Here is a 24,867-nt window from a genome sequence, read left to right as displayed (position 1 = left end):
TATATCTGAAAAATTAATTTATATGACATCCCTGAAAACACCCGCAAACATAACCCATGTTAAGACAACAAACTATATTTCTAATTATCGGATAAAATAATTTCTAAATGCTATCCTAGGTTCGCAAATTATCATCTATTGTTACCTCCTACATCCACAGGTACAACCCCACTATAGTAAAAATAATATTCTACATTGCATTGCTATCGTACCATTTTCTAAATAAATTTGATAATTTTTTAAACCCTAGATCATAAATATCTAAAACCTATGTCATATACTACTACTGCACTAATTAACAACAATAAAAAGGAAAAAAAGACTTACCGAAATTTTCCTTCAAATCCGCGACCCAAATACAGCAGGGCTTCACCGACCTCTCTTCCTCCCCTCTCCTCTCCTCTCCTCTCTTCTCCTCTCTCTTCTCAACTTTTCCTTTTTTTCGGATTTTTATGAATTTTTGGCAATTTTTCGGCCTTTTTTCGGCCTTTTTATAGGAGAGGGCGACTGGGCGGGTACCGCGGCGCGGCGGGCGCGGAGGCCCTTTACCGTCCGGTCGGGCGGGCAGGCCGTACCCGCCCTTTAAGGGGGCCCCTCAGAGAGCTGCAGCTCCCTGAAAGGGCTGCAGACGTCTAGTTATGTAAATTCTTCTGTCGGGAATCTATTTATTTAAATTTTTAATAAAAAAAATATAAAATAAAAAAACTCGAATATAAACAAGGAGCTTGTTGGCACAAAAGGAGATTAGGCCCAGTTCTGTTGTAGTGGGAATCAAATCCCTGTCCATATTCCAACTTTGGTATAACGCCTGGTGAGAAATCTGGGCCTAGTATGGCTTGGTTTGTGGCATTTGAGAAGGCCCAACCACGTGCAAGCCAACATGTGTAGCTCGCTCCACGTCTAAACTTCAAACTAAAATTTGACTGTTTGTGCATCTTTCATTTCTTTCCCCACGAAAACCATCCCAGAAATGCAACTTTTGATATGCTACCTATGCATACATGCCAAACCAAAACTAAGTTAGGAAGTTGCACGGAGACACATATAAATTTGAATGCAGACATGATCCACAGAATCGATAGGCATGTTCATGTTTAGAGGTGCGTCCTAAACATCTTGTGACACGCTTAGGGGTGGAGTCAGATATCAGCCACACGCTAAGTTAGGCTTGACTCTATACATATTTATTTCTTTTCCTAATTTTTAATGTTGTTTTTATGGGCTTTTTGGTCCGATTGCAAAGCTAAGATCTTTAGAAAATCAGGTCTTGACGATGCAATAGAGTCTAAATGTTAATACGGTATTTATTTTCATGCACATACAAGTACATCCAAGTATTTCTAGAAAAGAGACAACCAGACAGTCGAGGTTGTGGAATTATTCTCTCATTGCAATTCTAGCGGTGTGGTAGGAGCAAGAAACTCTAAGGTGGGTTTGATATGGATTCAAATTCTTTTATAAACATTTTAATTTTAATTTTTTTCAACATTTTTATGGTGAATTAGAATTATTTTAAAAAATCATTGATCATTTTGCCCTTCGTTGCTATACTTTTTTTTAGTTTTTATCTAGCTTTTTTAACACAAATAATATTTTTTATTTTTATTTAACCTGTCACGTTTACTCTCTTCCTTATCCATTCACGACCACCCTTATCTCTCTCACTTATCCATTCACAACCATTTGGCAGACAAAGTAGAGGGTGGCCGGGCCGGTAGCAAGCGCGGTGGGTAGCCCGGTGGCAATTTTGTGTAAATACTGGTAAGTAGGGAGTTCGTTCGTTCGCGTCGAAGAAACGGCTGAAACGGCCCTCAAGCTGTTTCGTGGATTCACGCCCGATTCACAGAATGTTTCGTCATGAAACGTTTCGTCCGACAGCGTTTGGCTGTCGGATTCAGTGAAACGGCTAAGAATCAGAAACGATTTTAATAACCAAATGTGAGTCTAATTTTATCAAAAACACGTACTTATCTGAGTTAAAATAACTTACATCTATCCCTATTATATTCATCTAAATATTAGAGTATTTTTAACCATACATATCAGCTAGTTATAAAATTTTCATATTATATTTTTTTTAGTTGAATGCGAGATATGAATAAGAGAGAAAAGTCAGCTCTTAATATGTGGATAGAATATAACACATGAGACATTAAATATAAAACAAAAAGTATATGAAGATTAGTTGAGAGAATATGGGTGAGTGGACTAATTAAAACTTTAGTTGTGCTATAAATTAATGATTAGAGATGTACATTTTTACACCATCTATATATAATATGAAAGAAATAATAGATAGTAACTAGTTATATAGTTAGAGATGACGTAATTCACTTTCATATAATAACAATTCTATATAAACTCATACTTAGACGGTCATAGTGAGAATTGCACTCGTATGCAAGAGTAACCTAAGTAAAAATATTAAGTAGATCAATTAAAATCCTATCCACAATTTTAAAAATACGATTTCACCTAATTACTACTAGTTACTTGTTCATTGGATCGGTAACCAAATATAGTGGGTCAATAGTTACTCATATTGGTCAACCCACTTGCATTTCTAAGCGCAAATTCTATTCGCACGGAGGGGCACATAACATTTGATTTAGCAGCGAAGACGAGCTGCAGCATCAAGCCATCGACGGGTCATCGCTGGTTGCATCTGCGGTGGCATGGTGGCGGGCTGGCGGCGGCACGCCCATGTCTCTCCAGGTTCGCGTGCCATCCTACACAAAACCAACGGCGCAACATCAGCACGTGGAACTACAGGAATCGTACTCTGCTACGCTTGCGAGATGGATCATGAGGCTAAGGTGGTGACCCAGCAGTACAGTGGCATGGTAGGCCGTAGGCGCCGAACTGCACCTGTGTGGTGGATAATGGTGGAGGAACTGATTGACAGACTGATTGACTGGTAAATGATGGAATGGCCAGAGCAGCCACCAAACTGTATTTATTTATGTGACTTCCGCAAAGCAGAAACAGTGAGATGTAGACATAGTAGTGGTAGTGCTGCATGACTTGGTCTCTCACTGTCTTGAAGGCGCTCTTTCCACGAATTTTATGAAGATCACTTGCACGGAGAGACCCGATCCCCGATTCTTTATGGAGAATTCTTTTAGTAAAGGATGGAAGTGGAGAGATTTCATTCTTGCAAATTCATATGAAAACGAGAACGGAAAAACGCTATTTATACCTAATATATATATATATATATATATCATAACATAGAAAGTATCTTATTTGATAAATGATATGTACATAGAACATGTGAGTATATAAGATCATTTAAGTAATATATATATTTTTAAAGTGATTTGTACATATTTTTTAGTATATTATAATTTATGTACAAATATAAAGGTATTATAAAATCTATTAAAATTGATAGACTTTTTTTTAATTTTTTCATGTAGTTCACATCGAAGTATCTTAGAATAAGTATATAAGTATACTCATAATAGTAAAGGAGTATATCTAATTTATTTATACGATATATCATAGTAGGAGTATGTACTCAGAAGTATAGACTAATTTATATATTTATATATATATATAACATTATGTAGAGTAAATAATAAATTACTCTTATTTTTTGTCTAACCTACGATATTTAATCAATCTTATATTAATTACCCTCGTATGCATCAATAAATTACTTATTTATACTATATACATATTATTAATATATAAAAATAATCAAATATAATTCAATTTTACATTCATATTAGGTATCCAATTCCCAAAATTCTTTACATGAATAGAGATGAGTGAAATCATTGCCCCGATAGCTAATTAGGGACGAGGATATGGAAATATTCCGTGGGAGGGATTGGTCTCGTTGCCCTCCCTAACATATTGACGTATATGGAACGAAATTTTATAGGTCTTTTGAAAGATCCTCTCCTAACACGATATGTGCCATTCTTCTTCTTCTTTTTTATGCTAGCTATTGGATTAGATGAAAGATAGAATAGATCAAGATCTTTCTTGATCTTTCGGTAAAGAATCCTGTACAATTTCCTTCCGGCAGCATACCTAGGTTTACGTCGAAGCCTCTCTTCTTGAGCTCGCGGTACTGCTGGCAGAGCGCGCAGGGCTCGCAGCAGCAGTGGACGCAGCAGTCGGCGCAGGGGCTCTCCTGGAGGCCGTACTGCGCGCGCATCTTGGCGCGGTAGAAGCAGGAGTAGATGCACTGGCACCCCGTAAGCAGCAGGATGAGCGAGTACAGCGCGCCGCTGGCCCCGCACGACGTCCATCCCCGGTCGATGATCTCCGCGATCTGCCCGAACGTGATGCACTGGCACAGGCACGTGATGAAGCCTGTGGCAGTGCACGTATGAGAGAGTCGATCGCACGCTCGATGTTCATGTCGTCGACCACACGTGCGCGCGCTCGCATTATCAACGCGGCGAAGCAACAAAGGGATCGTTTATCTGGCCGCGATCGGGCGCGAGTACTTACAGTTGCCACAGTCGTCAGAGCCCAGTGGACCACGCGGCGACCGGCGCCTGCGCCTGCACCGCGAAGGCCGCGGTCGCGCCGCCCGCCGGGTAGTACGCGTCCCCGCCCCTCGTCGGGAAGCCCGTGGCCGGCGCGGCACCCTCCTCCGCCTTCGGGTACATGGCGGCACCGCACCGCACCGGTCGGCCCGCAAACCCTCTTGTCTCTGCGGACACGAAATGAGACCACCGGTGGTGAGGCCGCGGCGAGAGCGGAGAGACTGAGCAGTGGTGTGCGCTCTCGATGATAACTGCACGCGGGCAGGCTGCCTAACAACTCGAAAAAATAAAATAGAGATTCACTCTCATCTTTTTTTTTTAGGGAAAACCATCATACCGGATTTTATTGATCGCAGACAATAGTTACATAGTTCGTTAACAAAGCAACAATAAAATCACAAGGCTCCTCACGTCAAATAATCCACGTAGGACCCTCCGCATTACAAGCAAGAACATGTGCTACCATATTAGCTTCTCTCCGACAGTGGTCAAACACCACATTATCAAAGCTATGAAAACAAATTATATAGGATCTTGTCCAGAAAGACTTTTGTAAAACCCATTTATCTCATAGTTTAATAACTGAGCTAAGAGGAGAATCATCACAAAAGAGATAATCTTTTATAGAATAGAATTGCTTCCTCAAAACCACTACAAAGGAAAGTTCATTCTTCGTAAAGTGCAGCAACCGGCCCAATAGAATTCCCGCCATCCTTCATCACCTCCACCACCTCCATGCAATCATAATTTACGATCACCTTGCTGCACTCAGCTGGCCAGCTAGAATCAAACCATCACGTAGGGCCCGGGCTTCTTCAGATGGAGCATCAACAATGTAGGCGATCCCACAGCTGCTGGCTGTAATGCAGAAGCGCCGGTCATCACGAAGGACCGCACCAGAAGCCCCCGAGCCCTGATCAATACTGAAGCTAGGAGGCATCAATATTTAGTTTTACGTACCCTTCCTTCGGTTTCTCCCAGCCATGCCGAATGATACCCTTGTTCTTCTTCTTAGCTTTCGAGTAGTTCGTTGCCAGAACTGTTATTGCCTGTGCGGAACCTGACAGGATGTTGGGCCATCTCCCCGTGCATGGCCTGCCGTCTTTCCCACCAGACATACCAGATAGCAGTAGCAATCAAGTCGTTCCTATCGATCTTTGACAGAAGTGGCGCTTTCACATTCTTATCAAAAAGCAGAAACTCAAGAACAGACTACCCCTCTCTGTCCACCAAGCAAGCATCCTTCGATCGCCCTCGCCATTCCGAGGTTATCCCAGATCTCCTTCACTCTCGATCGGACACTGAAACAAAGCGCGTCTAACACTTTCACAGTCTGTCTTGCAAAGCACGCATTGCGCATTGTTTGTTATATGCCGGTTCTCCAAAACACCCAAGCATGGGATAGCACCCAATAGAACACGCCAGCATTGGATTTTAATTTTTGTCAGGACGTTTACACTACCGGATTTTGATACAGGGCACACGGCAAAGCGCTAAAAACACTCGGCAAAGTGTTTGCCGAGTGTAACATTTGGCATAACACTGTCGGCATACACAGTGCCGGCAAACAACTGTTTGCCGAGTGTTTTATATCGAGCACTCGGCAATCATATTTGCCGAGAGTCAAATACGACACTCGGCCAAAAAAAACGACCTAACGGCGCCAGGGTCTTAACGGCCTCTTTGCCGAGTGTCCGTGGAATACACTCGGCAAATCACGTCACGTTTGCCGAGTGTATTGGAGGGTACTCGGCAAAGTGAGTACAAAATAGCGCCGAGATAGCACTCTTTGACGAGTGTATACACTCGGTAAACTGGCATCCAAAATGCCAGATTAAACAGTCTTGCGACACGTGTCACGTTTGCCGAGTGTAACACTCGGCAAACTGTTCTATACCAGACACACCACCTCCTCTCTGGCACGTTCGGACTCACCATGGTAGGTCCACCGGGTATAGTGTGGCATAAACCCATTCTTACAAAGGTGTTGACCCATGACCTCCTTTGTTTGTTGACGCGCGTTTGCACAAATACTGCAGGGGCACCAAGTTCCACGAGGTCCCTTAGGTCTAGCAAATGCTAATTCCAAAAATGTATCGGTCTTCTAGATCCATTCATCGGTCAAAAAACCCTGACTAGAGCGGCCAGTGTACATCCACTCACGATCATCCATCCTCTAACATATTGGAAAACATACACATATAATATTTTTTATTCAGCAAGTAATATAAAAATCAATTTCATCTACCTATACAATTAATTATTTCCATCAAATATTTGTGTTTTACCATAAGAGGGAATCGGCATGCATCAAACTATCTAATCGGTAAAGATAGGTCCTAATCCCACCCGACGATGTGTAAATTGGGCCGTTTCCATGCTCTACTCCGATCCGAGACAGAATTTTGGCAGCACCTCCCCGCTGTTCTCCAAATACACGTCTCAGCAACAAGCCAAGACAATGTGTATCCGGAGAACAACGGGGAGACGCTGCCGAAACTCTGTCTCGGATCGGAGTAGAGCATTGAAACGAACCCAATCTACACATCCTCGGGCTGTCCAAAAAGTGTGGACAATTCGAAACAGTTACGGTTATAGATATGCAAAGACTTGCATATTTATAACCATAACTCTTTCAAACGGGAGACGCATAGGTTACGCGACATGCACATCCTAAACCCTAAATTAGCCAAAATTCAAAATATCGGCGGCACCTCATTTGTAATAAATAGCAAAACTGACATAACAACACAACAACACAGGCATGACAAACATGGAGGATACAACCATCTAAAGACTAATTCATAACCCATTCCCCGGATAGTATTGCCACGAGGACCCCATATGATCTACTTCATGTGCTATCAGCAACACATGCCCACAAAAGGGATGAAAGCTTATGAGCAGGTCACGGTTTTCCGATTCTTTGTTACAGAAATCTCTTTAATTGGTCATCATAGAATTCATGTAGATAGTAAGAAGAAAATTGATATTTATGTGATTTAATTTAAGTAGATGGTCAAACTGCTACTTTTCTGTTTATGGAACTGCGAACATGTAATTTGGGAAAAGTACACTCTGCTTATTTCTGTCTCTACAGAACACCTGCTTATTGCCAAAGACTAATGTCGACGGAGTACCTTGCTATCTAGATGCTTGCTGTTTTTTTTTCATTTAGATAGGAAGAGGTAAAACTGGATGGAGTATTTAATCTATTTCTAACAAATTGCAAGCTCGAAATTCTCCCAAAAGGAAGAATTGTTTGTGTGCTTGGATTTCAACTATTGTGGGCCCTCTCCACCAGAGAATTTTCAGATTAAAACTACATGCTGTTTTTCCCAGGCTGAAGGAAGTGTCATAGCTATCATCAGCATCCTCACAGGGTTTTCAAGCCATAATAATTTCTTATGCAAATTTTATCAGGCTAATTTTATCAACCCAATATATACAGAAATTCCAAGCTACCATTATCCCAACAGATCAGAATGACAATCATAACAACAATGATACAGTAATGAGCGAACCAAAAGATTATAATTCACAGCACGAAATCAATTAGAACTCCACGCTGTACATTTGAACCATATAATTTTTTTATCCTAAATGGCAATTGAACAAACAATTGGTGTGCATGGAGAGGCCACATACCTTGCTGATTTGCAGGAGGTCGCAGTCGACAGAAGATCACAGCCCTAGGGGGGCGGCGCGGGTGGGGTGGCAGCGGAGGAGGGGGAGCTGGCCGGCGCGGGGAGGCGTCGGAGCGGGCCGGCGCGGAGCGGCGTCGGAGGGGGCCGGCGCGGGCAGGGCGACGCGAGGCGGCGTCGGGCGGCGGCGCGAGGCGGGGCGGCAGCAGCGGAGGGGGATTTGGGAGGAGGGGGAGGGCGGCGCTGGCGGCAGCGGCGGATTGGGGCGCGGGAGGCGGCGGCGGCGGCCAGGGAGAAGGAAAGATATTCTGAGATCTATCCCCGCGCGCGGCCGGGGTGGGAAACCCTATATTCATGAAATTGCCGAGTGTCAAATCTAGAACACTCGTCAAAGCGCTTGTTTGCCGAGTGTAAACGCAAGAACACTCGGCAAACACCTGAAATTATTATTATTTTTTTGCTACAAATGCACTTAATGAATTAAAAATAGCAAACGGACCCCAAAAAATATCAGATTTTAACATCGAATATGCTATGTTGTATGTTGAGTATAAAAAAAGTTTCAAGGTCAAACGACGATTGAACCATCACTTCGGCTTCAAACCTGATCCGTTCCCTCTCGAAACCATGATTCTTCCTCGGAGATGCTTCAGTTTCTAAGCATCGTACGTGATAACTTTTGCGAAACCTTCTCAAATTTTTATCACAGCCTCTACGTATCATATCATGACACTATAGCAAGTCTCATGTTTTTCAGACTTCGTTTGTTTTTTTTAGAATTAGAAAACCAAAAAGCTATATGTTGGTGGTCGAGTATTGCCGCCCAGATGTTTCAAATTTCTTTTCATTTCTTGGGTAAGGCCTAAAAATAGACTCAACAACATGAATATGATTTTTCTACCCATTTTTGTTCATTATTTCATGTACTTGCAGATCAAATTTGACTTATATCCATTAAAAGCCAGGAAATGCACTTAATGAATTAAAAATAGCAAACGGACCCAGAAAAATGCCAAAGTTTAACATAGAATATTCTATATTGTATGTTAAGTATAGAAAAAGTTTCAAGGTCAAACGATGATTCAACCGTCACTTTGGCTTTAAACCTGATCCGTTCCCTCTCGAAACCATGATTCTTTTTCGAAGATGCTTCGGTTTCTAAGCATTGTACGTGGCAGCTTTTGCGAAACCTTCTTAAATTTTTACCACAGCCTCTACGTATCATATCATGACACCATGGCAAGTCTCATGTTTTTTTGTTGCTTTTTTGTTCCACCACTTCTCACTATGCTACCAGCTACCTTCTCTGATGCACTTAACGATGAACCAAGCAAAACCCATAGATTAGAAGGGCATCTTGGTGTGTCAAGCTGATCTGCTTTTGCTTCTTCCACTTGGCAAGCATTGAAAATTCTTTCTTTGTCTGGATGACAGCTGGAATGATAGTATATAGCAGAGAAATTCTTTTTTTAAGGCAAGCAAGAAGAATTGTCATTCTCCTTTGTTTGTGAGCTCAGCTCATCACACGGTAGCATCTTTGACACATGTTTAGAGCACAACTGATTCCAAGGGCCGCTCTCAGGAGTTCACATCTGCTGCATCTCAATCTTGAAGCACGACTGAATTCTAACTCCAAGTTCATAACAATATCATCCTTAAACCATACTGCAGTAGTACCGGAATCGATGTGTGGCGGTCCTTGATCGGTTGTTATTAAGAGAAAGAAAAGAGAACAAAAGGAAACCAAAAAAAAATAAAGAAAAAAAATAGTTTGCCGAGTGCCTAATATCGGGCACTCGGCAAACATACATGTTTGCCGAGTGTCCGTTAGACGACACTCGGCAAAGGGGCGACTCGCCGTCAGCCGCCGAACGGAGGGACACGTGACGCGTTGTTTGTCGAGTGCCCGAATTCGCCGAGTATTTTTTTCTCTTTTTGCCGAGTGCTATTGTTTGCCGAGTGTTTTTTTATGAATTTACCGAGTGCCTAATTGTTTGCCGAGTGCTTTCGTTGGGAACTCGGCGTAGGTGGCTGTTTGCCGAGTGTCCGATATAATGCACTCGGCGTACACGTAGACACTCGGCATAGGCCTCGTTTCCGATAGTGTTAGCGGCCAATAGTCTTCCATACTGGGTTGTGTTCTGATGGGCCAAAGTCACTAGTTCTTCTCAACTTCTCCCCGTGCTGGTGATCACACTCAGCGTAATACGCATAATAGACAGAGAACATCCCATTTTTCGTGTGATGCCATGAGACAAAGTCGTCAAGCATGCCAATTGCAAGTGGTATGTTGAGAATTCTCTGCACATCAACAGGCCAGAAGATGTCACGGATCAACTCTTCATCCCATGAAAAAGTCTCTTCATCAATTAGTCCCGATACTTTTGTCAGTACAATTGCTCCTCTTCTCATCGTGATCGTCCTATTCGGACTGCTAGGTACCCATGGGTCATTCCAGATGTCAATGTTTGATCCATCACCCACTCTCCAGATATTACACCTTTTAAAAATCTGGATACCTGCCTAGATGCTCTGCCAAGTATACGAACTTCCTTTCTTCAACTCACAATTTAATGAGTCACCCGAGGGGAAGTATTTTGCCTTTAGCACTGATGCACACAGAGATTCGGGGTCAGCAAGAAGGCGCCACGCTTGTTTAGCTAACATGGCAAAGTTGAAACAGTGCAAATCCCTAAAACCCATGCCACCTCGCTTCTTTGGTATACACATCTCCCACCATGCAAACCAGTGCATATGCTTCTGTTGTTCATCATCTCCCCACCAGTATTGGGAAATAGCAGAAGTTATCCCTTTGCATACTTGTTTCGACAGCTTGAAGACCGACATTGCGTAGGCAAGTATAGCTTGAGCAACTGCTTTCAAAAGCACTTCTTGCCCTCCAAAAGACAATTTTTTCTCCTTCCAAGTTCCAACCACTGAGTCTACTGCACACACTGTCCGTCAAGTGTTGAAAACAATCAGTTCTATCAGCTCCTACTAGTGGCGGTAGACCCAAGTACTTATTCGTGATGGACTCAGTCATTATATCCAAGACAATACAGACTGCAACCCTTGCATCCACTGATGTACAGGGCTAAAAAATATGCTGGACTTGGCCGTCCTAACCAACTGCCCAGAAGCGGCGCAGTAGTGATCAAGTACCCGGCGCAAGCTAGTGGCATTGCCTTCGTCAGCCCTCATGAAAATCAAAGAGTCATCTGCGAAGAGTAGATGGGAGATAGGTAGAGCAGCTCTGCACACTTTAACACCCAAAAGATTACCTGCCTCCTCCTCATACTTAAATAGACTTGTCAATCCTTCAGCACATAAGAGAAACAGATATGGAGATAGGGGATCCCCCTGCCGGAGTCCGCTAGATGGGTAAATACAATCTGACTCTTGGTTATTGAAACGAACCTGATACTTAACTGATGTTACACAGGCCATGATGAGCTTACTCCTTAGGTGATTCCTTCTCAAGCTGACTCTTGGTTATTGGAGTCGAAGCACCTGCTTGCTCCTTAGGTGATTCCTTCTCAAACTGGTTCACAAGCCTCTTCCTGGACTTCGGGTCTACTACCACGATCGACCTTATTTTGCTTGGGCTAGTCGCCGTGTCGGACAAGTCGTCTTCCTCCATGGGCTCCATGCCATTGTGACGGCCAAACCCACGGCCCCCGCCTCTTCCTCCCCTCCCATAGTACTAGGTTCGGTCTCTCTTCTGTTTTCTTCTTCGGTGGCCAGACAAGCATCCAATCCCCGAACTCATAGCTGTTCTCATCATGGACTCCATCGCCACATTCAAGTACTCCATGGCCCAGCAAACCACACACCTCACAGAAGCGTGGAAGCTTCTCATATTTGACCTGATAAGTATTCCTCGGTTTCCCCCTCTCAAGGGTGATATGCATGCACAAACCTCATTAAGGGTTTATTGAGATTGAGCTTCACCCGCAGTCGCATAAAATCACCAACAAAGTTACCATGATTCAGTGCCACGAACTGCCCAACTTTATCTCCCATGATCTTCCTCACTGCCTTATTAATGAGACCATCTGGGAACTTCATAATACGAACCCAAGTTTCGATGACATCCATCCCGGACGTATCTATATATCTCAGAGAAACCATCATACTCCTTTAGAATCACAGCACAGCCCTAGAAGATCCAGGGCCCTTCTTCCATCGCGCGTTTCGAATCTCCGAGGCATTGGAATTGGACCGTGAAGATCGTCTTATCGATAGCGTGGAATCTAATAAACTCCTTTGCCGGCCGGGCCCAAGCAAAATTCATGGTGGAGAAGAAAGAAATGTGGCTGAAAGGCTTGGTCATATGAACGCGAACCAAGGCCGTCCACCGCGCGCTTGATCGCAGATTTTCAAAGACGGCTTCCAGATTGATTTCTTCATCCTCTTCACCCTCGAGATGCAGCCTCCCAAGGAGCTCATCAATCCGATCTGCTCTGCTGGGCGCGTCCACATCTCCCGTACCGCTTGCCGACGCTGCCGTCATCCTTGCCCTAGCGAGAGATGTTTACAGGGGAAGAGAGAGACCCCGAGCAAACAAGGCACGGGGTAGATAAAGGAACCCACGAACTACTTCGACTCTGTACCGTAGGAGAACTCCGGTCCAGCGACGATATGGTGGCCTCGCTACGGGATCGCCGTAGGAGTAGGAAACCCTAGGTATTTTTTTTTCCTAATTTTTTTGTCACTCCCATCTAATTAAGTTAAGAAAATAATAAACTAAATAATAATCCATAAGTATCATCCTAGTTGCGGCACGTCGTTTCCTGGTGGGCGTCGGGACGATGAGTAAGGGTTTGTTTCAACAGGGAATTCTAAAAACGGTACGTAGATTGTGAATGGTAAAAACTTGAATCGTGAAAAGTTTAATTGTGAAAAAAAAATAGATCACAGATTTAAAAAACTTTTATAGGCAGTTTATTAAAATGAACTTTCACAGTCTATGAAATGCTGAGAGAAACTAACTTCCCAAATTTCTACTATCCAACAAGCGGTTTATAAAAAACTATAAAAAAACTATCTATTTATTTCAGTTTCAAATGCTAAACGCTAAAGGCCACAATCTGAGATCCTATTTATTTCAGATAGTAAAAGCTGAATTATGATCAAAATCTAAAATTGAAATAAACAGCTGGATTATAACAGTTGACTTGTGATCATAATCCAAAAACTGAAACAAACAGCTGGTTGAAAAAGCTGTATTATTACAATCCAGCATCCAAATTATAACAATTTAGTAAACCACCTTCCACCAGATTGTAACAATCCACAATCTAGTTTTTATAATTCAGATTTTACAATTCAACTTCTTGCAATTCATAATCTAAGCTGTTTTTCACAATCTGAAACTGAAACAAACACGCCGTAAAGGCAAGCGTGTACTTTTTCAGGAAGTAGCGCCCGGGCCGTTGGTTCGCTCCAGACCTTGTTTGGTTTACAGGAAGTAGCGGCCGGCCGGATGGGAGGCGCGAGTCCACGTCGGGGCGTGATTGAAGACTCCGGCGAGCGGTTCAAAGTCGTCGCGCCCGGCTGCCGGGTACGACGAGGCAAACTTGGTTTGGCCCGGCCGACCCCGCCGGACGGACGTCGCGGTGCGACACGTCTACTCAAGTATGTGGCCTGCCGGACTGCCATGAAGTGATCACGCTCTAGACGTTGTTTCCGACGTTTTAAGTTTGCACCGGATAATAAGAGCGTACGTAGTCTGTTGGGCACCGTCGTTTCTCTGCCACTTGTTTATCCAACCTGGCAAGCGAGAGCTGTCAGCTGTGGCATCATTTGACACTATAGCATTTGGTAAATTACATTGTATTTTATTCGTTTTTTAGGTTAACTTACGAGTAAATCTCCACTAATCCACATCACAGATAATCAGTGCTGGCTCCGCCGCTGCAGCCTCGGTGCACTCGATGAATGGTCCAACATGGTTCACAGATACTGATCCGTGCTATTGAAGTTGCAGCGAGACTTCATAAACTATCAATTGGTTTGCGAGGGTCACTAGTCACAGAGGTACCCGCGGCTAGCTAACCGCTCGGCACCGCAGCGCAACATTTTCAGCGTTCAGAGCTCTGTGCTCACGATTCAATACTCCGTCCGCCCATCTAGTCAGCTTTCAGCAGTGGGTCTGGCTCCTCCCTATGCTTACCCAAAATCAAACAGATAAGAACATGTGTTCTCTTCTCAATATGACGTCCACCGTCAGTACTCCAAATGCCACTGGGCCACGACGACAATAGTGGAAATGTTGAATAAACATCATGTGATTAATTAGTTGTCAATTATAAGAGTTATATTTATTAGAAAGGAGTGTCTCACTAATAGATATATCCTCTCATCATGTCCATTCAATATGTATAAATATATAAATATTTTCATCAATGAATACAATAATGACTCTCTACTCTCTACTTCTTTGTCTCTCTACAATTACTTGGAATATGTTATCAGCACCTTGCTCTATAAAGACTACTCGGCCACACCGTGCACCACAAGCACAAAAAGGAACCGATGAAGAACAACGCATAACTCCGGTGATCACAGAATTATGATGGTCGAACACCGAAGGAGGCTAATCGGCCGGCAACGTGCCTACGAGTAAGCCATGGTGATCGACGAAGATCTCACCTCCTCTTTGGCGGCACCAACGACGTGATGGCCATAACAGAGAATTGAGGCCAACAACAAAGGCCTCTACACAGAGGATGCATCACAGGTGAGCCATGATGTCGACTCACCTTCATCATGCTGAAGTTCTCCGACAAATGCACCGTTGTTGGTCATCGCCTTCCATAGACTTCGGTCGGCTCATTCCGGTCGGGTCCCATCCGGATGCGCAACACCAATGACATCCTGCCCAATCTGACATCGGTTGCGTCCATGGGCACCCACCCATGGAGGCGCCCCTCTAGCCCTCACGGCCGGCTCCATCCGGCCAAGCCTCCTATGACCATAGATCCATCAGATCTAGAGCCAACCACGGCACGAAAATGGCGGCCTCGGCCTGCCCCTCCGACCACGGCCTGATGGTGCCTTCCCGCCCCCGCCTAGTGGCGGCTTGCCTAGCGAGCTGATGGCTGGTGCCCATCCTCTGGCAGGGAAAATCTGCCCTCTAGCAGCAATCAACGTGTCGCCCTTTGGATGCATCTTCCTGGGGCGGCGACCTACCCAGATCCAGCGGCTTGACGCGTCGGTGGCCTCATGCAGGGTCGGCAGTGACCTTCTCGCACCCGAACCAACCACGGCCCACATTGGCGCCTCCCTCCGGCGACGGTAGACCGTGTGGTGCGCAGATCCGACTGACTGGCGCACCACAACGGTTGTGCCCACCCTCTTTCAGTCGATGGTGACCACCGCCAACTCTGATGGCTCCCGCCCTCCAGCCGAGCATCCCCATCCAGCGATAGCTTTCCCGACGACGGCCTTCCCGCACCTGGCCATTTCTCGGGTGCATGCGGCTTGGCCCGCACCGGTGACGGCCTGCCTAATGGCAGTCACGAGGCGGTGACCTCATCCCACCCGGCTACTCCCCAGCCTACCCAAGGGGTGGAAGCTCGGCATCCTGGCTAGAGGCGACGGCACCACAGGTGCAGGTGAGGGTGGTAACCCTAATCACCCCTCATCATACCAATTTATATGCCGCCAGCCCGCCAGGCCGAATGAGCCCAAAGGCTGACTAGGCCTCAGCCCAAGTTGGCTTGGCCCATTTGGCCGGCTGCATGACCAAATGGCCTTTTTACAGAAAAGACCTCGCGTTTCTATGAAATTGTGTTATAAAAATATAGTGAATTATCTTTTTACATTTAAACCCTCTGGTTTTAAATATATTGCTATGAGGAACCGTCCAAATAATATTCTAATTAATCACCAGGAGGATCATTATTCATAATCACAACCTCGATGATTAACTAGAATATCATCCCGGTAGTCCCGGCACATGTTTTGTGTCTAAGATTGGAACACATGTATTTCCAACATATACATCACAACAAAGCTCAAGAAAGAGCAAGTAATTATATTATATTACAAGTCTTTTGGCCATGTAACCATTTACACCAATTTACAACAAAAGACAATAACATTTACGCAGTGGAAACATAAATCTATACAACAAAAGAAAGTGGAGCCACATGCCCTTAGGCTCCACCCCAAAAGTACGACTTCTAAGAGTATGATGAACTACTCTTGCCTACCACGCTCAACGGCAGGCACGAAGTAGCCAAACACCGGCTCTTCCTCACCAGCAGCACTTGAAAACGCAGGCATGAGTACAAAAGTACTCGCAAGACTTAAACCATAAAGAGCACATATACATAGCTCGAGTCCAAGGATTATGCATTAAGTCATTATCAAGGAAAAGCCAAATGATTAAGTTAAACATAAGTGGTAAGCAACCTAGACACATGTGTATAAGCAACTAACTTAACCAACAACAACATAACTCTACCATGCTATAACCAAATGAACATAAATAACTAGAACCATTATGAGCGTACATGTAACAAAGATCAACTCAACCATCTCCCACATATCCAACCATCAACCACAAGTGAAAACTCTACGACCGATGCAGATGGACAAAAGCATGCTTATGACCGAGAGCACGGCATTTCGAAATGTTTTTACACCCTGCAGGGGATACTCCTGGACCCACACGACTTAAGGACCATACGACTAGCATGACCACACAGATCCATACAAGAAGGTACTCATGTCAACCTTTTCCAATAAACCCCAACCATTTGGATCATGCATCGCTCGACGCGGAGGTACTAGAACTACTCCCGGAGTAAACTAGCACCTCTTACAAGCCTGCATTCTCACGCCGTCAATGTTTATGCCCAAATAATCACAGCTACAGCGGTATTCGGCTCGCCTTACCATTAGATCGGCATGTGGTGAGTAAGGTAAGTGCTAAAGCCGACTACACCGATGACCGGTTCTTAAATGACGCAAGCGGTCTACGGTGTCCGGGTTCCTCTCCCGGCCTGCCCCCAGGACTTTCCTCCGGAGCAGATAACACCCCTAGCACCACCCACATCTCGTCTCATTATCACCACTCATCCAACCATCATCAACCCATATCCAACATTGTGATCATTACAAAAGTGAATAACGTCTATGTCGCGAATGATGAAATAATTCACTGCTCGACTTCTACCGAATAACCTATGCATTGCTAAGCATTTCGATTTAACTTGTAATCTAGACACCAACAACATACTCAAGGCGACAAGAAAAGGATGAACAACAATTCAAGGTAGAAGTAATGCATTCAACATAGGATCTACCCACTTGTACCCAATCTCGACTCGACACATGCAAACAAACATAAGCATAGATCATAAATTTTAGACTTCATTCAATTGAACAAATGCGCAATATGCTTAGTTGCTTGCCTTGCTGCTCTTGGGTTTGCCTGACACTCCCCACACAGAATTCACAGAAATGCAGGAGCTCGCTGCTGCCTTCACTCACACCCACGTCACGCTTCGGTTCTTCGTTCACTAAAGAAGAATGCATGCAATGATGAGTATGAATGAAGTGCAAATATGTATGCCACAAAAATGCATATGATGAAATGCCATAAAATTATGCATGAAAACATTTTTTTTAGATATAACAAGTCATAATAAGACTAGCAAAATTGGTTTCACCCATTTTAGGCTTGCGATGAATTAACGGTGAATTAATGAACTTTTAATCTAATTAATAAATCTCAAAAATTTAATTAATTATTTAATGGCTGGGAATATTTTTAATAGGTATACTAGGTTATTATGAAACAAAAATATTGGTTTCATAATTTTTGGAGCTACAGAGAATTTATTATGAATTTTACAAGTTTCAGCCAACAGTAAACTGTGTTGAAAATGGTTCTGCTGAGTTGACTGCTGTCAGACCGCCGACAGGGGCGGTCAGACTGCCGGGAGTCACGGTTAGACCACCGAAAATCACGATCAGACCGCCGGCGTGCAGAGAGGTTTGGGTTCTGACGGTCAGACCGGCCCGAGGGGCGGTTGGACTCCTAGAACGACGGTCAGACCGCCAAGAAACGCGGTCAGACCGCTGTATGGTGTCGGGGGAACTTGGTGAGCTCGTCAGCGACCATTTAGGTGACCTTTGGGGGTGGGGATTTGGACTTAGAGCATCATCTTGACCTCCTCTACCGCATAGGACCACACGCATAAGCCGAAATCGATCAAAACTTGGCTATTGCTACCAAAACATTAAGAGCTCATGAACTTCAAACCTGGCTCCAAATTCTTAGATTTAGACCAACCAATTCGTGCATCCATGCCATGGGAGCCTAGTAGACTCAACCATGGTGTTTTTGGAGTTGGGTGACCATCGGATGATGAAGGAAATGGAGGAAATCGCTCGGGAGACGAAGAAATCTGGTGTTCTTCACGTTTCAACCCCAAACACCAAAAGACACCAAAATGGGCTTGAATCCTTCGGAAAAGAGCAAAAGAATTGGAGGGATAGGAAGCTTATGAGCTAAGGATCGCGATGGTACCACATACTCACCTTGAATCCAAGTTCTTATGGGCGGATTTAAGGGAGGAATGAAGAGAGTGCTTGAGAGGGAACGGAGAGGGAGCTGCTCCTTGCTTCTTTGGCCGGTTGAGCACGGGAGTGAGGATGGGAGCAGGTGGCTACACGCGAGGGAGAGGGAGGGATGGTTGGCCAACTCCAATGGGGCCCACATTCTAGAGAAACAAAGTATTTCCAATGCGATTTCTATTCTTTTCTCTCTCGGATTAGTTTCTCTCATCCGAATGACTTTAAACGAATTGCTTTATAATTACAAAACAAAATCACACAAAATTAAACATAATGCTTAAGAAGCATATTTATGCTTAATTATGTAATTACATATTTTGGGACGTCACAATTGCATTGTATTATATTTACATCATGTAAATATGCATTCCAGACCCTGTTTTTCTGGAATTTGTGTAATGTTCAATGTGTTTGCACCATGCAATCCCTATAACATGCAATTTTGTTTACGATAGCTTTAATTTTACAATTAAGATTCATTTTCTTGCAAGATTATACATTAATTCACCTTAATTAAGCACAAAGTGCTTTTATGCCCGATAGTGCTTAAACCAAGCAAAATCAAATTAAGTTATTACCTCAATTAAATATTTATAAAACACAAAGTAAGGGAACTATGACATCTACTGCATATTTGCATATTATCCACTATTACTGTGAAGTTTATATTTTGTCACCTTGACTTAATGACTATCTTCAATATATTCTTCCAAATATTCTACTTAGCGTAACACAAGGCCCTCATGGCTGGCTCCATTCGTCCAAGCCTCATATGGCGATAGATCCATCAAATTTGGAGCCAACCACGGCACGAAAATGGTGGCCTCAGCCTGCCCATCCGGCCACATCCCGATGGTGCCTTCCCGCCTCTACTTAGTGGCGGCTTGCCCGGCGAGCCGATGGCCGGCGCCCACCCTCTGGCAGGGAAAATCTGCACTCTGGCAGCAATCAACGTGTCGCCCTCTGGCAGTCGCATCTTCTTGGGGTGGCGACCTGCCTAGATTTAATGGCTTCACATGTTGATGGCCTCATGCGGGGCCGATGGTGGCCTGCTCGCACCCGAACCAACCATGGCCCACATTGGCGCCTCCCTCCGGTGGTGGTAGACCGTGTGGTGCACAGATCTGACTGACTGGCGCACCACAACAGTTGTGCCCGCCCTCTTTCGGTCGGTGGTGACCACCGTCAACTCCTATAGCTCCTGCCCTCTGGCCGAGCCTCCCCATCCGGCAATGGCCTGCCCGACGACGGCCTTCCCGCACCAGGCCATTTCTCGGGCACATGCGGCTTGGCCCGCACCGATGACAGACTGCCTGATGGCGGCCAGGCGGCGGCAACCTCGTCCCGCCCGGCTGCTCCCCAGCCTACCCAAGGGGTGGCAACTCGGCCTCCTGCCTAGAGGTGGCGACACCACAGGGGTGGGTGGGGGTGGTAACCCTAACCGCCCCTCACTACACCAATTTATATACCGCCGGCCTCAGCCCAAGTTGGCTTGGCCCATTCGACCGGCTGCATGACTAAATGACCTTTTTGCAGAAAAGACCCCACATTTCTATGAAATTGCATTATAAAAATACAATGAATTATCTTTTACATTTAAACCCTCTGGTTTTAAATATATTGCACTGTATTATATTTACATCATGTAAATATACATTCCAAACCCTGTTTTCTGGAATTTGTGTAATGTTCAATGTGTTTGCACCATGCAATCCCTATAACATGCAATTTTGTTGACGACCGCTTTAATTTTGTAATTAAGATTCATTTTTTGCAAGATTATACATTAATTCACCTTATTTAAGCCCAAAGTGATTTTATGCTCAATAGTGCTTAATCCAAGCTGAATTAAAATGAAAAATCAATTAAGTTATTACCTCAATTAAATATTTGTAAGACACAAGGTAATGGAACTATGACATCTACTGAATATTTACATATTATCCACTATTACTGTGAAGTCTACATTTTTTTCACCTTGGCTTAATGACTATTTTCAATGTGTTCTTCCAAATATTCTACTTAGTATAACACAAGTTAATATGAGCATAAATATCTATTGACAAGTGTCAAATTATGTCTCTTATTACTGCGAGATCTACACCATATTTGGTGATTATCTTTAACATGTTAGCTATATAATTTGAGGTCTACACTATATAATTCAAGTATAAACTTGACTTTATAAACTTTGCATCATTATTACAATATTACCATGATGATTTTTAATTTACCTATAATAAATTAATCAAATATATGGTCAAATCCATGTAGGATACAATGATCCGAAAAGAGTTCAATTAACTCATGCTTGATGGTCGCAATTATCTTACATGAACAATGGACGTCAAGATCAGTCTTGTGTCCCACGAAATAGTAAGGGCACTCCAACCTCCCAAAGAGGGAGTTCCAACGCTACCAAATTAAGTAAAATATGGAGCTTTATACATAATAAGACATCATATCCATCTGGATCTCAAATCTGAGTATCTGATGGAAGAGAATCCGAGCACTTTATGGCTACATCTCAAAATATGGACATCGGAAGGCAGTCATTATGCCTGATGCAAGTTATGAATGGACACATCTTCGACTCTAGGATTTCAAATCTGTCAGAGATTACAACCATGTTGCTCATAAAATCTGCTCAAAATTGCATTTTTATAAAAAAAAACTACAGATGCAAAAAAGATAGAGAACACTTTATCTGATATTCTTTCCGCTAATAGGATCTTACAACAATAATATCGTGCAAAAGAATGCCAAGTTTATTCTGACTTAATACATGTATTACTTCAGACCGAAAAACATGATGAACTCCTTCTAAATAATCATCATCAGTGTCCAATCGGCGCTGCTCCTTTACCTGAAGTACACGCTAATGTTTAAAATAACAACAAGTTCAATAGTTCTTTTAGACACCATCTAAAGAACTTCAATGGTAAACGCAAACATAACAAGAAGCCGAAATCCTATGCACCAAATTAGACATTTAATTTAACTATATTTATAATCTGTGGGATGTAACCGACCTGCTCAAAAAAACAAGATATGAAGCACACTTCAATCTTTAAACTGACTCCACCAAAGAGACTAGTTGTTCACAACAAGTTCTAGAAGAATCAAGTAACAACCAAACTCTTTTGCTGCCAAAAGATCCAATGAGCATGAAAAATATGTTTGTCAAATTTGCTTCACACGATATGTTTGAAGATCTTAACTAATCTCCCAATTCCTTAGGTATCATGTTATCTATGTCCCATTAAGTGGTGTAATTTAATATCAGTATTTATAATACTCAATAAAGTTTCTATGTATTATATATATCCGATAAAGAATTTCATATCAAATTCTTCAATTCTATACATAGATTTTTACGGGAGTTAATCCAATGTAAGAGGAATTGCGCCTTGTGGACAGTTGTACCATGAACTTTATACTACAAGGAACCAAAATATTTTTAAACTCTTACTAAGAGATAATAAAATATTTTGATAATCGCTAGATGTGATGCAGTGATTGTTGGCTCTGGTCATACTTTCACTATGAGTACTCAAGTTATAATCGATGTGCTCTATTGTACCTCGATTCAACCTATACCTTACTAAATTATAAATATATCCATCAAAATGGTTTCCATAGTGAAACTCATGATGGCAACAAAGAGGAATTTCTTCTCTTAATTAAAATAACGGATAAGACAAGCTTCTCTATATACAGTCTGAATTGTACTATACATACATCAAACCCATACAATATATTGCGTATAAAATAAATTTTCTATCTCTTTCAAATCAATACTTGGCATGATTACTTTGGTCACTCTACCTTAGAGATGATGAGAAAAATTATTAACAATTCTATTGGTCACAGTATTCCCAAAATCTTCATATTTGTGTGCACCGCATGTGTCACAGGGAATTTAATATTAAGGTCTTCTTACCTTAAAATTCAAAATGTGCCACCCAATTTCTTGAACGTGTTCAAGAACATACATGTGGCTCTATTCAATAATTTTATGGATCATCTAGGTATTCTACAATATTAATTGATGTATCTATAAAATAGTCACGTATGTGACCCTTACACATAATGCACCATATTTATGCCAAACTCATTGCTCAAATAGTAAAAAATTAGAGCAAATTATTCTGGATGTAGGATCACATCCATTCACATAGATAATGTCATTCCTTAATATGTATTCAATTATTGCTTCATTTTGGGTACTACTGCATTAAGAACTCTATATACATATTCATAATGACCTAGTTGAATCTCTCATCAAGAGAATCGAATCATTTGCATGGCCAATCAAAGAATTGTAATTTGCTAACATATAGTTGGTGACATGTGGCTTTACACACCGCATCATTAAACTAAATCCATCCAATTGCAATCATACGGCTCCCTCCGTTGCAATTAATATATGGAAATTTAGCATCAGCAAAGTATTTACCATCTGCAAATCGGTTACATTCTGCACGTACTAATATCACCACCGTGCAACATACAACATAGACCATTGAGGATCCATATGAGGTGTAATTATCCGTCAATCATATAATACGTCGAGTTCTTCACATGGGAATTATTCATTGTCAGTATGCTCAAAATATTTTGAGGATAATTCCAGGTATTAGGGGGAAATTAATACCACAAAGAATACCAGAAATTATAAAAGAATGTCACACACATTCATATTCAGTCCTCATATACACGTACCAGAAATCTAAACTCTTATTTAGAACATCTTGTATTTACAACATATTGCAAATAATCTGTTAGATGTGCTTACTCATCATAAAAGTGTCATCAAATCCGATTTCCGTTATTAATGTGCTAGAAAGAGTAAATGTACCTAATAAAATCACTCAACTCCCAAACAAAAATAAGAGAAGGAGAAGTATGGTCACAAGGGATATAATATCTTGCAAGCATTCTCGAAAATAGGGGAAAACATCCTCCAAGACAGTAGATGCAAATCAACATCAAATTAATTGACACATTATGAATATTCACTATCCAAACGTCTATGGATGTTCAACATCCAAACGCCCAGCACAAATATATACACAAATTCAGACGATGGGTCATAGGAACACCCTAACTCTATTTTTCTTGGGAAACATGGAGTTAAACAGGATAATACTTACACAAACTATATTGATTCTATAGAATCAATCAATACTAAACACTACAGATTTTCAGCATATATGTCTCCTCAAAATGACCATACACCTTCCATTGGATTCAGACCAAAAGTCCTACACAGAGTGCTTCAACACTCAACTTGGTCAAACCAAAATTGATAATTAAGGAGAATTACTTTCGCTCAACAACACAATATCTTCCATATGGAAGGGAAATGAATTTTCATTCCATAAGGTGGTGAAATAGCAAAACTTGTAGCAGAAGTGTTCATGCAGAAATCCGACATCAATTACGACGCTACATACCCTATAGTATTTGTGAAAATTATATTCTCATATTCAATATCATTGACAAATCAAATGATTTGGATAGATTCAGATATATAAGTCCATAATAGACTTCATATTCTGAATCTAAATACAAATCGTAATATATATTGTGTACAATTTAAGTCACTTCATGACTTCAAGCAGTTAAGTTGATTATAGTACAACTAACTAAGTGAGTTCCTTCTACAAAATAGTTACTCTAACTATCACGATTACATATATGTGTTCATAATAAAATTCCAATTGGATTTTATATCATCAAACCACACACGATAAAGTATGTAATCATGTTAAGATAGAATTTAAGATGAATGATTTGGGTAAACCCAAATTTCGCTTAAATCTACAACTTGAGCATATTCTTTCAGAAATATTTATTCATTAGTCCACCAATATCTAAATGATATTGAACAATCATATCCATCAAAACACTTATAGCTATTTTCCTAAATATGAATCAAGATCCATCCATACCTTGCCTAAAGTTCATTAAAATGCCCATATATCTTGCAAATCACAATAGGCTTGATATTGTATTTACAGATAATTTGCTATCTTAAATATTGTTGCTCTAACAACACCATTAGGTGGGACTCAAAGAGAATATCCGCAGATATCTTTATGGCACTAAAGATCTAGATT

The 24,867-nt window shown here is 42.2% G+C and overlaps 1 pseudogene; it reads right to left on the bottom strand.

Annotated features, from left to right (window-relative positions):
• Nucleotides 1-2,608: 2,608 nt before the first annotated feature.
• Nucleotides 2,609-4,628, bottom strand: LOC133923005 (cell number regulator 2-like; annotated as a pseudogene).
• Nucleotides 4,629-24,867: the final 20,239 nt, after the last annotated feature.

Source organism: Phragmites australis, chromosome 6, assembly GCF_958298935.1.
Source record: "Phragmites australis chromosome 6, lpPhrAust1.1, whole genome shotgun sequence".
Classification (NCBI taxonomy): domain Eukaryota; kingdom Viridiplantae; phylum Streptophyta; class Magnoliopsida; order Poales; family Poaceae; genus Phragmites; species Phragmites australis.
The sequence above is the reverse complement of the archived record's forward strand: the minus strand, read 5'-3'. Positions and strand labels throughout refer to the sequence as shown.